This window comes from Bos indicus, chromosome 5, assembly GCF_029378745.1.
Source record: "Bos indicus isolate NIAB-ARS_2022 breed Sahiwal x Tharparkar chromosome 5, NIAB-ARS_B.indTharparkar_mat_pri_1.0, whole genome shotgun sequence".
Classification (NCBI taxonomy): Eukaryota; Metazoa; Chordata; class Mammalia; order Artiodactyla; family Bovidae; genus Bos; species Bos indicus.
Window position 1 is genome coordinate 56,691,661 of NC_091764.1, and position 12,598 is coordinate 56,704,258.

At 41.9% G+C, this 12,598-nt stretch overlaps 1 pseudogene; it reads left to right on the forward strand.

Annotated features, from left to right (window-relative positions):
* Positions 1–5,820: 5,820 nt before the first annotated feature.
* On the forward strand, positions 5,821–6,221 carry LOC109558726 (elongin-C pseudogene; annotated as a pseudogene).
* Positions 6,222–12,598: the final 6,377 nt, after the last annotated feature.

Sequence of the window (12,598 nt, forward strand, 5' to 3'; positions counted from 1 at the left end):
GATCTTCTTGCAGTCCAAGGGGCTCTCAAGAGTCTTCTCCAACACTATAGTTCAAAAGCATCAATTCTTCAGCACTTAGCTTTCGTTATAGTCCACTCTCACATGACTACTGGAAAAAACATAGCCTGACTAGACAGACCTTTCTTGACAAAGTAATGTCTCTGTTTTTAATATGCTGTATTAGTTGATCATAAATTTTCTTCCAAGGAGCAAGTGAAGTAAGTGACTCCCTGCAGTCACCATCTGCAGTGATATTGGAGCCCCCAAAAATCAAGTCTGTCACTGTTTCCACTGTTTCCCCATCTATTTGCCATGAAGTAAGAAAGGCAATGCCAAAGAATGCTCAAACTACCGCACAATTGCACTCATGTCACACTCTAGTAAAGTAATGCTCAAAATTCTCCAAGCCAGGCTTCAGCAATATGTGAACCGTGAACTTCCTGATGTTCAAGCTGGTTTTAGAAAAGGCAGAAGAACCAGAGATCAAATTGCCAACATCTGTTGGATCATGGAAAAAGCAAGAGAGTTCCATAAAAGCATGTATTTCTGGTTTATTGACTATGCCAAAGCCTTTGACTGTGTGGATCACAACAAACTGTGGAAAATTCTGAAAGAGATGGGAATACCAGACTACCTGATCTGCCTCTTGAGAAATTTGTATGCAGGTCAGAAAGCAACAGTTAGAACTGGACATGGAACAACAGACTGGTTCCAAATAGGAAAAGGAGTTCGTCAAGGCTGTATATTGTCACCCTGTTTATTTAACTTATATGCAGAGTACATCATGAGAAATGCTGGACTGGAAGAAACACAAGCTGGAATCAAGATTGCTGGGAGAAATATCAATAACCTCAGATATGCAGATGACACCACCCTTATAGCAGAAAGTGAAGAGGAACTAAAAAGCCTCTCGATGAAAGTGAAAGAGGAGAGTGAAAAAGTTGGCTTAAAACTCAACATTCAGAAAACGAAGATCATGGCATCTGGTCCCATCACTTCGTGGGAAATAGATGGGGAAACAGTGGAAACAGTGTCAGACTTTATTTTTCTGGGCTCCAAAATCACTACAGATGGTGAGTGCAGCCATGAAATTAAAAGACGCTTACTCCTTGGAAGGAAAGTTATGACCAACGTAGATAGCATATTGAAAAGCAGAGACATTACTTTGCCAACAAAGGTCCGTCTAGTCAAGGCTATGGTTTTTCCTGTGGTCATGTATGGATGTGAGAGTTGGACTGTGAAGAAGGCTAAGCGCCAAAGAATTGATGCTTTCGAACTGTGGTGTTGGAGAAGACTCTTGAGAGTCCCTTGCACTGCAAGGAGATCTAACCAATCCATTCTGAAGGAGATCAGCCCTGAGATTTCTTTGGAAGGAATGATGCTAAAGCTGAAACTCCAGTACTTTGGCCACCTCATGCAAAGAGTTGACTCATTGGAAAAGACTCTGATGCTGGGAGGGATTGGCGGCAGGAGGAGAAGGGGATGACAGAGGATGAGATGGCTGGATGGCATCACTGACTCGATGGACATGAGTCTCAGTGAACTCCGGGAGTTGGTGATGGACAGGGAGTCCTGGTATGCTGCGATTCATGGGGTCGCAAAGAGTCGGACACGACTGAGCAACTGATCTGATCTGATCTGAATGGGACCAGATGCCATGATCTTAGTTTTCTGAATGTTGAGTTTTAAGCCAACTTTTTCACTCTCCTCTTTCACTTTGATAAAGAGGCTCTTTAGTTCTTCTTTGCTTTCTGCCATAAGGGTGGTGTCATCTGCATATCTGAGGTTATTGATATTTCTCCTGGCAATCTTGATTCCAGCTTGTGCTTCTTCCAGCCCAGCATTTCTCATGATGTACTCTGCATATAAGTTAAATAAGCAGGGTGACAAAATTCAGCCTTGATGTACTCCTTTTCCTATTTGGAACCAGTCTGTTGTTCCATGTCCAGTTCTAACTGCTGCTTCCTGACCTGCACACAGGTTTCTCAAGAGGCAGGTCAGGTGGTCTGGTATTCCCATCTCTAAGAATTTTCCACAGTTTGTTGTGATCCACACAGTCAAAGGCTTTGCCATAGTCAATAAAGCAGAAATAAATGTTTTTCTGGAACTCTCTTGCTTTTTCCATGATCCAGTTGATGTTGGCAATTTGATCTCTGGTTCCTCTGCCTTTTCTAAATCCAGCTTGAACATCTGAAAGTTCACAGTTCATGTACTGTGGAAGCCTGGCTTGGAAAATTTTGAGCATTACTTTACTAGTGTGTGAGATGAGTGCAATTTTGTGGTAGTTGGAGCACTCTTTGGCATTGCCTTTCTTTGGGATTGGAATGAAACTGGCCTTTTCCAGTCCTGTGGCCACTGCTGAGTTTTCCAAATTTGCTGGCATATTGAGTACAGCACTTTCACAGCATCATCTTTTCAGATTTGAAAAAGCTCAACTGGAATTCCATCACCTCCACTAGCTTTGTTCATAGTGATGCTTCCTAACCACTTCACATTCCAGGATGTCTGGCTCTAGGTCAATGATTACACCATTGTGATTATCTGGGTCATGAAGATCTTTTTTGTATAGTTCTTCTGTGTATTCTTGCTACCTCTTCTTAATATCTTCTGCTTCTGTTAGGTCCCTACCATTTCTGTCCTTTATTGTGCCCACCTTTGCATGAAATGTTCCTTGGTATCTCTAATTTTCTTGAAGAGATCTCTAGTCTTTTCCATTCTGTTGTTTTCCTCTATTTCTTTGCATTGATCCCTGAGGAAGGCTTTCTTATCTCTCCTTGCTGTTCTTTGGAACTCTGCATTCAAATGTGTATATATTTCCTTTTCTCCTTTGCCTTTCACTTCTCTTCTTTTCACAGCTGTTTGTAAGGCCTCCTCAGAAAACTATTTTGCCTTTTTGCATTTCTTTTTCTTGGGGATGATCTTGATCCCCATCTCCTGAACAATGTCATGAACCTCCATCCATAGTTCTTCAGGCAATCTGTTTGTGAGATCTCATCCCTTGAATCTCTTTGTCACTTGCGTTGTATAATCGTAAGGGCTTTGATTCAGGTCATACCTGAATGGTCTAGTGGTTTTCCCTACTTTCTTCATTTTAAGTCTGAATTTGGCAATAAGGAGTTCATGATCTGAGCTACAGTCAGCTCCCTGTCTTGTTTTTTTGCTGACTATATAGAGCTTATCCATCTTTGGATGCAAAAATATAATCAATCTGATTTTGGTATTGACCATCTGGTGTTGTCCATGCGTAGAGTCTTGTGTTGTTGGAAGAGGGTGTTTGCTATGACCAGTGCATTCTCTTGGCAAAACTCTATTAGCCTTTGCCCTGCTTCATTCTCTATTCCAAGGCCAAATTTGCCTGTTACTCCAGGTATTTCTTGACTTCCTACTTTTGCATTCCAGTCCCTTATAATGAAAAGGACATCTCTTTTTGGTTGTTAATTCTAGAAGGTCTTATAGATCTTCTTAGCCTTGTAGGTCTTCATAGAACTATTCAACTTCAGCTTCTTCAGAATTACTGGTCAGGTATAGACTTGGATTACTGTGATATTGAATGGTTTGCCTTGGAAATGAACAGAGATCATTCCATTGTTTTTCAGATTGTATCCCAGTACTGCATTTCAGACTCTTTTGTGTCCAATACAATGCAATCTGACCTCAAATTCCAGCTCCCTTTGACCCTTTCTTCAACTTTCTGCCCCTCTATCCTCTCAGTGGATGTGCTGGGCCCCCACAGAGGAACTAGAAGTCACCCAAAGGGGACTTTTCATTTAAACACCTTAAAAAATACTTGCCTGCCATCCCTGCTTTTCTCTTTCCTCCCTGCTAGAGTGAAGATCCCCCAAACTATGACTGATGCCCTGACGTCCCCCATCACAGCACTTTTCACACTGTGTTGTAACTTGTGGCTTAACTACCCATCTTTCCTGAGGTTGGAGACACAGCTTACCTTTCCTAATGCTCTACCTCCAGCATATGGTGCTTAACATACAGTAGGTACTCAATCTTCTGGGAGAATGAGAATCCTCAAGGGAGCATACCTGGATGAGAGGCTCCACTCTGGGGGGCAGGCAAGGCCAGTTCCTGGACAGAGGCAGCTTCCTAGAGGCCCCTCTCTGGCTTCATAACTAGAAGCTACCTTGTCTCCATGGCTTCCAGAAGAAGTAGTTGGAGATATAATCTCACTGATGAGGTTCTGCCAGACTTTTCTAGATCCTTGAGAGATCTTTAAGCCTCCCTGGCCTGAAAGGTTCAGTTGGGCAAGATTGACCCAAGCAGGGCTCTTCAGAAAACTTACTCTAAAGTTCTGTGCATGTTTGTTAAGTCGCTTCAGTTGTGTCCAACTCTTTGCAACCCTATGGACTGTAGCCCACCAGTTCCCTCTGTCCTTGGGATTCCCAGGCAAGATTACTGGAGTGGGTTGCCACGCCCTCCTCCAGGGCATCTTCCCAACCCAGGGATCAAACCCCCATCTCTTAAGTCTCCTGCATTGGCAGGCAGGTTCTTTATTACTAACACCACCTGGGAAGCCCACTGTAAGGACTGCTGCTGCTGCTAAGTCGCTTCAGTCGTGTCCGACTCTGTGCGACCCCATAGACGGCAGGCCATTGAAAGGCTGTTGTTGAATCACACGAAGACACCGGGATTCTTGGCCCCCGGAGGAGAAGAATTCAATCAGGGGCCAGAAACGAGGCTTGATTGCTCAGAGCTTTTGTGTAATAAAGTTTTATTAAAGTATAAAGGAAATAGAGAAAGCTTCTGACATAGGCATTAGAAGGGGGCAGAAAGAGTACCCCCTTGCTAGTGTTAGCAATGAAATTATATACTCACCAATGAATCCAAAGAATGTCTGGAGGTTGTAAAGACCTCACCAGACCTACTCCCATAATTTACATTTTAAAATAACAGAATTAGCCAGAAGGTTTAATCCAGTGACTGTCCTCAGGCAGGATACATCCTTGTAAAGACCAGGTCTACTCCCATAATTTACATGTTAAGATAACAGAATTAGCCAGAAGGTTTAATCCAGAGACTGTCCTCAGGCAGGATACATCCTTGTAAAGACCAGGTCTACTCCCATAATTTACATTTTAAGATAACAGAATTAGCCAGAAGGTTTAATCCAGAGACTGTCCTCATGCAGGATACATTGTTATATAATCCTAAGGAATGTAGAGAAGGAAAAAAAGTTTGTCCTTTCTTCCCCCTTGAGAATTCCAGACCCCTCTCTCCTTGGGGACCCCTAGACTCCTTATCAACCTGCCTAGGAAATGACTCTCTCACCATCAGGCTCCCCCGTCCCTGGGATTCTCCAGGCAAGAACACTGGAGTGGGTTGCCATTTCCTTCTGCAATGCATGAAAGTGAAAAGTGAAAGTGAAGTCACTCAATCGTGTCTGACTCTTAGTGACCCCATGGACTGCAGCCTGCCAGGCTCCCCCATCCATGGGACTTTCCAGGCAAGAGTACTGGAGTGGGGTGCCATCGCCTTCTCCATAAAGGACTAGGTTGTAAAGGACTAGGTTGGGCTAAATAACACTTTCTCTGATCCACATCATTCTTCTCTATATCTAATTATATATTTTACTGAAATTATCATTTTAAGTGTATATACCTCTATAGTAGAACACTTGGGATACAAGTGATAGAAATCCAAACCAAACTATCTTAAGAATAAAAGAAAACAGCTGCTACCCCAGAACCTAGGCGGGGGGCGGAGGGGCGGGGGTAGGTGGGCAGGGAGGGTGGTACAGGGCATCCCTGGTGTAGGGGCTGTGGCGGTGAGTGGGGACCCAGTGCAGTGGCTGGGATTGGTGTAGAGCTGATGAGAAACTACTAAAGTTCCTGTGGAAGCCAAGTAGAATTTCATAAGAACATAATGGATGGAGAAGAGAAAACCTATGGTGGGTGTGAGGGCCCTGATATATGTCAAACTGATATCTTCAGATGGTCATGAATTTATTGTAAAGAGAGAACATGCGCTAACATCAGAAACAATAAAAACCATGTTGAGTGGCCCAGGTCACTTTGCTGAGAACAAAACTAATGAAGTCAATTTTAGAGAGATCCCTTCACATGTGCTATCAAAAGTATGCATGTATTTTACCTACAAGATTCAATACACTAACGGCTCCAAGGAGATTCCTGAATTCCCAATTGCACCTGAAATTCCACTGGAACTGCTGATGGCTGTGAACTTCCTAGATTGTTAAATAAAATAAATTATAATAAACAGCTAGCTCTTTTTCAGTATTTAATACCTGCAGCTCAGTTAGTAATTTTTTCATATATAGCATGTTGCCTGTGTGCAGTTGAACTTTAAAGTTCGTTGCAAAGCAGATTATCTTCTGTTCTTTTGCATAGCAATCAGAGTTGAAGTTGAAGTTTGTTTGCTACATCACCGAATTAAGGACATTTTCACAAATTGAGAGATAAACAAATATACAAAAAGAAAAGAAAAGAAAACATCTCCACATAACCAGGGCAGGGAAACCAGGGAGGTAACTAGCTTTTGGCCCTACTGAATCCAGGGGACCAAATAATGTCTTTGTGGTTTCTCATCCCAGCTCTCAATTCTACTTATCACTGCTTGGCTTTGCGCCTCAAAAAGAATTGGCTCTTTCCATGTAGTAGGCAAGATGGCCACCAGCATCCTATACTTACTGTTCCCAGATAAAAAATCCTGGAGGAAAATGAAATTTTTGCTGTAGCCACATATCAATTCCTACTAATGACCTACCTTATTAACCTTATATGAGTCATGTGCTTATCTCTAAACAAAAGGCTGTGACCAAGGGGATGGAGCTTTGTGATGGGTCAAACAGATCCTCCATGTCAATATGGCTTATGGTTTTTTGTTTTGATCAATTGGCTAAATATCTGTTTTTTAGATGTTTATTTTGATGCTCAAATACTCATAGATTTGTTCAGTGGGAGCCCCTGGAATCTACCTTCTGTGTCATTTTGACAAATTTCTTCATCCTTTGAGTGCTTACTTCCTTTCTCCTTCAACAAGATGGTCCAAACTCATCTTGCATATTCCCAGCACCTGTCCAGAGTCAACCACTTCTCTAAGTAGTCTTGTTTCCTTTTAGTAGACAATGGTAGTCAGAAGTCAAGATCTAGATACAAAGTTTTCTGATTGCTATTGCTATTGTGTTATTCTTCCCAAGCCCTTTCAGTGAAGAAGACTAGAGCACCAAAGAATTGATGCTTTTAAACTATGGTGCTACAGAAGACTCTTGAGAGTCCCTTGGACAGCAAGGAGATCAAACAAGTCAGTCCTAAAGGAAATCAACCCTGAATACTCATTGGAAGGACTGATGCTGAAGCTGAAGTTCCAATACTTTGGCCACCTGATATGAAGAGCCGACTCATTGGAAAAGACCCTAATGCTGGGAAAGATTGAAGGCAGAAGGAGAAGAGGGTGACAGAGGATGAGGTGGTTTGATGGCATCACCAATGCAATGGACATGAACTTGGTCAAACTCCTGGAGACGGTGAGGGACAGGGAGGCCTGCCATGCGGCAGTCCATGGGGTCGCAGAGAGTCAGACACGACTTGGCATCTGAACAACAAAATGTATATGTACGGATATGTGTATACATGTGTATAAGTGTGTATACATGTGTATAAGTTTGTATACATATTTAAATCTATATTTACTTGTATGGAAAACCATGGGCTCACAACAATACCTCCAGTTTCAGTCCAAAATCAAAATAGAGTTTTTGCCTTTGCATATTTGTAGCTCCTTTCTCTATAAGTAAAAAATCTTATTAATATAGTCATCTATTCAATCTGCCCCCTTTATGAAAGCAATTTCCCATCACTGCCGCAACCCCCTTCCATGTGCAAACACCGTTCTTACTTCCACTGGGCTCCAACAAACCATGCTGGGCAGCCCTCCTATGTGACCACAATACTCACCCAGGTAAATCTGGACAGCTCTCCTGCACAAGCAGTCCCCTCCTTCAGCTCATGCTCAGATTCTCTGACACTCCACCCATTCCCCAAACCCTCCACAATGTCAATGCCTGCCTTAACTTGACTCATCGTTATGGCATTGAGTGAATTTTCAGCACCTCATTTTTTAATGTTATTTTATTACTACATATTAAATTATAATGTATATCTATGTCTTTACTTTTTAATTATAGCATTGCAAATAATACTTAAGCCTTTTTTGACAATTATCCTTGACTTATAGTGTTTTCTTTTTCTCTAGTAGTAACCCCTGCATGCCATTAGCTTAATGTATATTCTTGCATTTTTGAAGTTTGTATTCATATATATATATATATATATATATATTTATATACATGTTCCGAAAAGAAGCATAATATACATCTTACATGGACTTCCTTGGCAGCTCAGACAGTAGACTCAGCCTGCAATGCAGGAGACCAGGGTTAGGTCCCTGAGTCAGGAAGATCTCCTGGAGAAGGAAATGTCAACCCACTCCAGTATTCTTGCCTGGAAAATTCCGTGGACAGAGGAACCTGGGGCCTGCAGTCCATGGGGTCACAAAGAGTCGGACAGGACTAAGTGACTAACACTTTCACTTTCACTTACATGGTCTTTCCCCTTCACTTTGTTCCCCCTTTTCTAGGATTTAGTGTAAAGGTTAAGGTTACAGTAATTTCAGTCTGCTGCATCTTTTTAAATAACTTCATTTAGTTAGTTACTTTTGGCTGTCCTGGATCTTTGTTGCTGTGCGGGCTTTTCTCTAGCTGTGGTGAGCAAGGCCTACTCTCTTGTTGTGGGACTCGGGCTGTAGGTCATGAGGGCTTCAGAAGTTGCGGCACGTGGGCTCAGTAGTTGCAGCTCCTGGACTCTAGAGCACAGGCTCAGTAGTTGGGGAGCTTGGGCTTAGTTGTTCTGAGGTGTGTGGGATCTTCCCAGCCCAGAGATCAAATCTGTGTCTCCTGCATTGGCAGACGGATTCTTTAACCACTGAGCCACCAAGGAAGCCCCTGCTGCCATCTTAAAATCGAGAGCTGTTATTTGACTTTTCCTTCACCACTTGGCCCAATGACTAGGATGTAATAGTTACTCAATAAAATGTTGTTTTAATTGGATTTCTTAAGCTAGATTTCAGAAATCAAGTTATTTATTTTTTAACTTTTTAATTTGTATTGGGATATAGCCAATCAACAAAAATTGTTGTGACCATTTCAGGTGAACAGTGAAAGGATACAGCCATATATACATATGTATCCATTCTCCCCCGAACTACCCTCCCATCCAGGCAAAATGTTTTTTAATCTGCCAAATTATTAGAAGAAAAGAGGTTAGATTTTTCTGCCATCAGAACTCTGAGGATAAATGCTATGCTTATCAGGGCTTACAGTGAGATCACTGTCCTTACCACTGTCCTTAACCACTGAGCCACCAGGGAAGCTTTTACACCAGGGAAGATTTTACAGTGAGATCACTGTCCTTACCATGTATCTCACATATTTGACTCTTTTAACATACTATTTAAATGGTAGCAATATTCATGTGAAATCTCCAACTTAGGAGGATCTTAACATATGATGATTTATTTATGATGGTTTGATTTGTTGGTCACCTCATTTTAGAATTATCCTTATTGAAAATAATGTCAGAACAGTGATGACAAATTTTCCTCTGTAACTGTCCATTTGATTCGGACCAGGTCTGTGCAGTCAAAGATAGCAGAAATCAGTATTCTCTCATTTGTAAAGCAGAATAATTCTGACAGGATGAATGTATTATGCAGATAGCAAGTTCCCATGTCTCCAAACATAGCAATAATTCCAACACAGATATAATTTTCTCTTTGAAATACCTAAGATTCTGCCGGGTAGGACATCAAATGATAATTTTTCAATGTGAAAAATGTATGATTTTATCACTACAAGAATAGAAATGTTGGCATAGCATGAGAGTTCTATTTATCCATTTAGGCAACCATGAGACTTGGAGTCAGGAGACCTGTCCTGTGCTTAGCTGGAGATTCTCAGAACTAAGAGAAGTGAGCCATTCTCAGTTTGAGTTTTCACACAACTAAGCGGGGATAATAAGAGGTTACCTATCTCATAGCATTATCCCCCATGAGCTAAGTATTTTTCAATGTAGATATGGTATGATGAGTCCAAAGCATCATATAATTAGATATTGCTAAGAGAGTCCCAGGTGGCTCAGTGGTAAAGAATCTGCCAGCCAATGCAGGAGCCCCAGGAGATGCAGGTTCAATCCCTAGATTGGGAAGATCCCCTGGAAAGGGAAATGGCAACCCAATCCAGTATTCTTGCCTGGAGAATCCCATGGACAGAGGAGCCTGGTGGGCTACAGTCCACAGGATCACAAAGAGTCGGACACAACTGAGTGACCAAGCATGAAGAGAGACACAAGGACAAATGGTTAGTTTTAGAATATTTGAAGCATAACTTGCAAGAATATCCTCCAAAGGCAGAAAGAAGGATCCGTCTCAAAGCACCTTGAGTCTCTCCGAACTCTTGAAACAGACATATGGGACAATATTATTCTCATTTAAGAGAAGCAAACTCAGAGCAATACCTTTGCCCAGAGTTACACAGTCAGAAATAGCAGAGTTAGGATCCGACCTTGGCCCTTTTTGATTCCCAAGGCCAGTTTCCCTACCCTCAACTTACTATCCCCAAAGCTAAGTGGGGAAGGGAGCAGAACTGAGAGGAATTTGGTGAGGGGAGGAGAGTGAGGTTGATCTGGGGCAAAGTAGGGGTCAAAAAACAAGCCAAGGACTAGAGGAACACTTTCACAGAGTCATGCAGGTGACCACTGACAGAGAATCTGGGCAGAGGTAGTTGTGTGTATATGTGTGTGTTAGTCACTCAGTCATGTCCGACTCTTTGCAATCCCATGGACTGTAGTCCGCCAGGCTCCTCTGTCCATGGGATTTTCCAGGCAAGAATAGTGGAGTAGGTTTCCATTTCCTTCTCCAGGGGATCTTCCCAATCCAGAGATCGAACCCAGGTCTCCCACATTACAGGCAGATTCTTTACCATTTGAGCTACAAGGGAAGCCCAGACAGAGGTAGTTAAGTCTGAGTATTTCAAAAGTTAACAAGAAGAGGACTAAATTATTTAATCCATTGATTTATTTGATAAACTAATTTAATCTTCAGAAAAGTAAGATTTTTTTAAAAACTGCTGGAAAGAAAATAATTTATATCTAAAATAGAAAACCACCAATAATGTGAGACTCTCAAGTTAGTAGCTATGACCATGCCCACACCTCTTACACCAGGTTAAGAGACCCGATAGCCCTTTGAACTTTGAAAATTCTCTCGGTAGAGTCATCCCACACTGGAGTGATCCAGCTAGAAAGTGAGTGCCACAAGGCAGGGACCTTGTTTTGTATATGGATGAATCTTTAGCACCCAGAACTGTGCCTGGAATATTAGAGGTATGCACCAAGTATTTTTTGAAAGAATCTGAAAATTTATGAACTAAAATATGGCATCATCTCTGAGGACCCATTGGAGCAGAGAGCTGCATGTTCCTCTGGTTCATTCTCCTTTCAAGAAGAAAATCTGATGACTGCTCCCCATCTAGAATCAAGTGTTTAGATTGAACTCACAGACTACAAAGCATTTTAGTGCCTGATCACCTATAAAATATGACAAAGGATAAAGTCTGCCACAGGTGTTGGTAAATAAGACAGAGCAAAAGTGAAGCATTTGCTGTTCCAGTCAATAGAGTAGCAGATACGAGGGTGAACAGCAGTCAGGTTGTGCTCCATGAAGCTGGCGACGGGGCTTAGATTCTCCTCTCCTTTAGCAATGAGGCCATGAAAATACTGGCAATCTGTTACAGAGGGGGGGCGGGGGAAATTAGAACTGTGGTAACACATTAACTTGAAAAGAAACAGGAGAAAATACAAGGTAACAAGCAATGTTGGAGGAGTGGGGGGAGTACAGGACAGGAAGAGAGTGGTCTTGTTTTCCAGGTCTGAGGCTGGGTGGGTGGTAGCTGCTGGAGGGCTGTGCAAGAGGGTGCAGGATGCAGGGCTCAGGGCACAAGCTCTGCAGTTGTGCTGTCCAGCACTGCAGCCAGAGCCACATGTGGCAACTGAGCATAAGAAATGTGGTCAATCTGATTGATATGCACAATAAATGTAAAATTTCACATTGGGTTGCAAAGACTTAGTACAAAGAAAGAATGTAAAATATCTCAGTCGTAATTTTTTTATATTGATTTGTTGAAATGACAGTATTCTGGATAGAGTCTGTTCTGAACTAAATTCACCTGTCTGTTGTTTTTCTTTAATGTGGCTGTTAGAAAAATTAAAAATGCATATGTGGCTTACAGTTGTGGCTAGCATTGTATTTCTATTGGGCTAAAGTTGTCTAGAGCAATATTATATGTGTGTGTGTGTATATATATATGTGTGTGTGTGTAATGCACACATATATGTGTTTGTGTGTGTGCTCAGTCACTCAGTCATGTCCAAATATTGAAGGATTCAATTCATTACTCTGCCACTGACTTGCAGAGTAATCTTGGGAAATGACTCAATATTTCAGGCTTCAGCTTTCTTATCTGTAAATGAGGGATAACACCAGAACTTTCCTTCCAGGGTTATGAGAACTGACA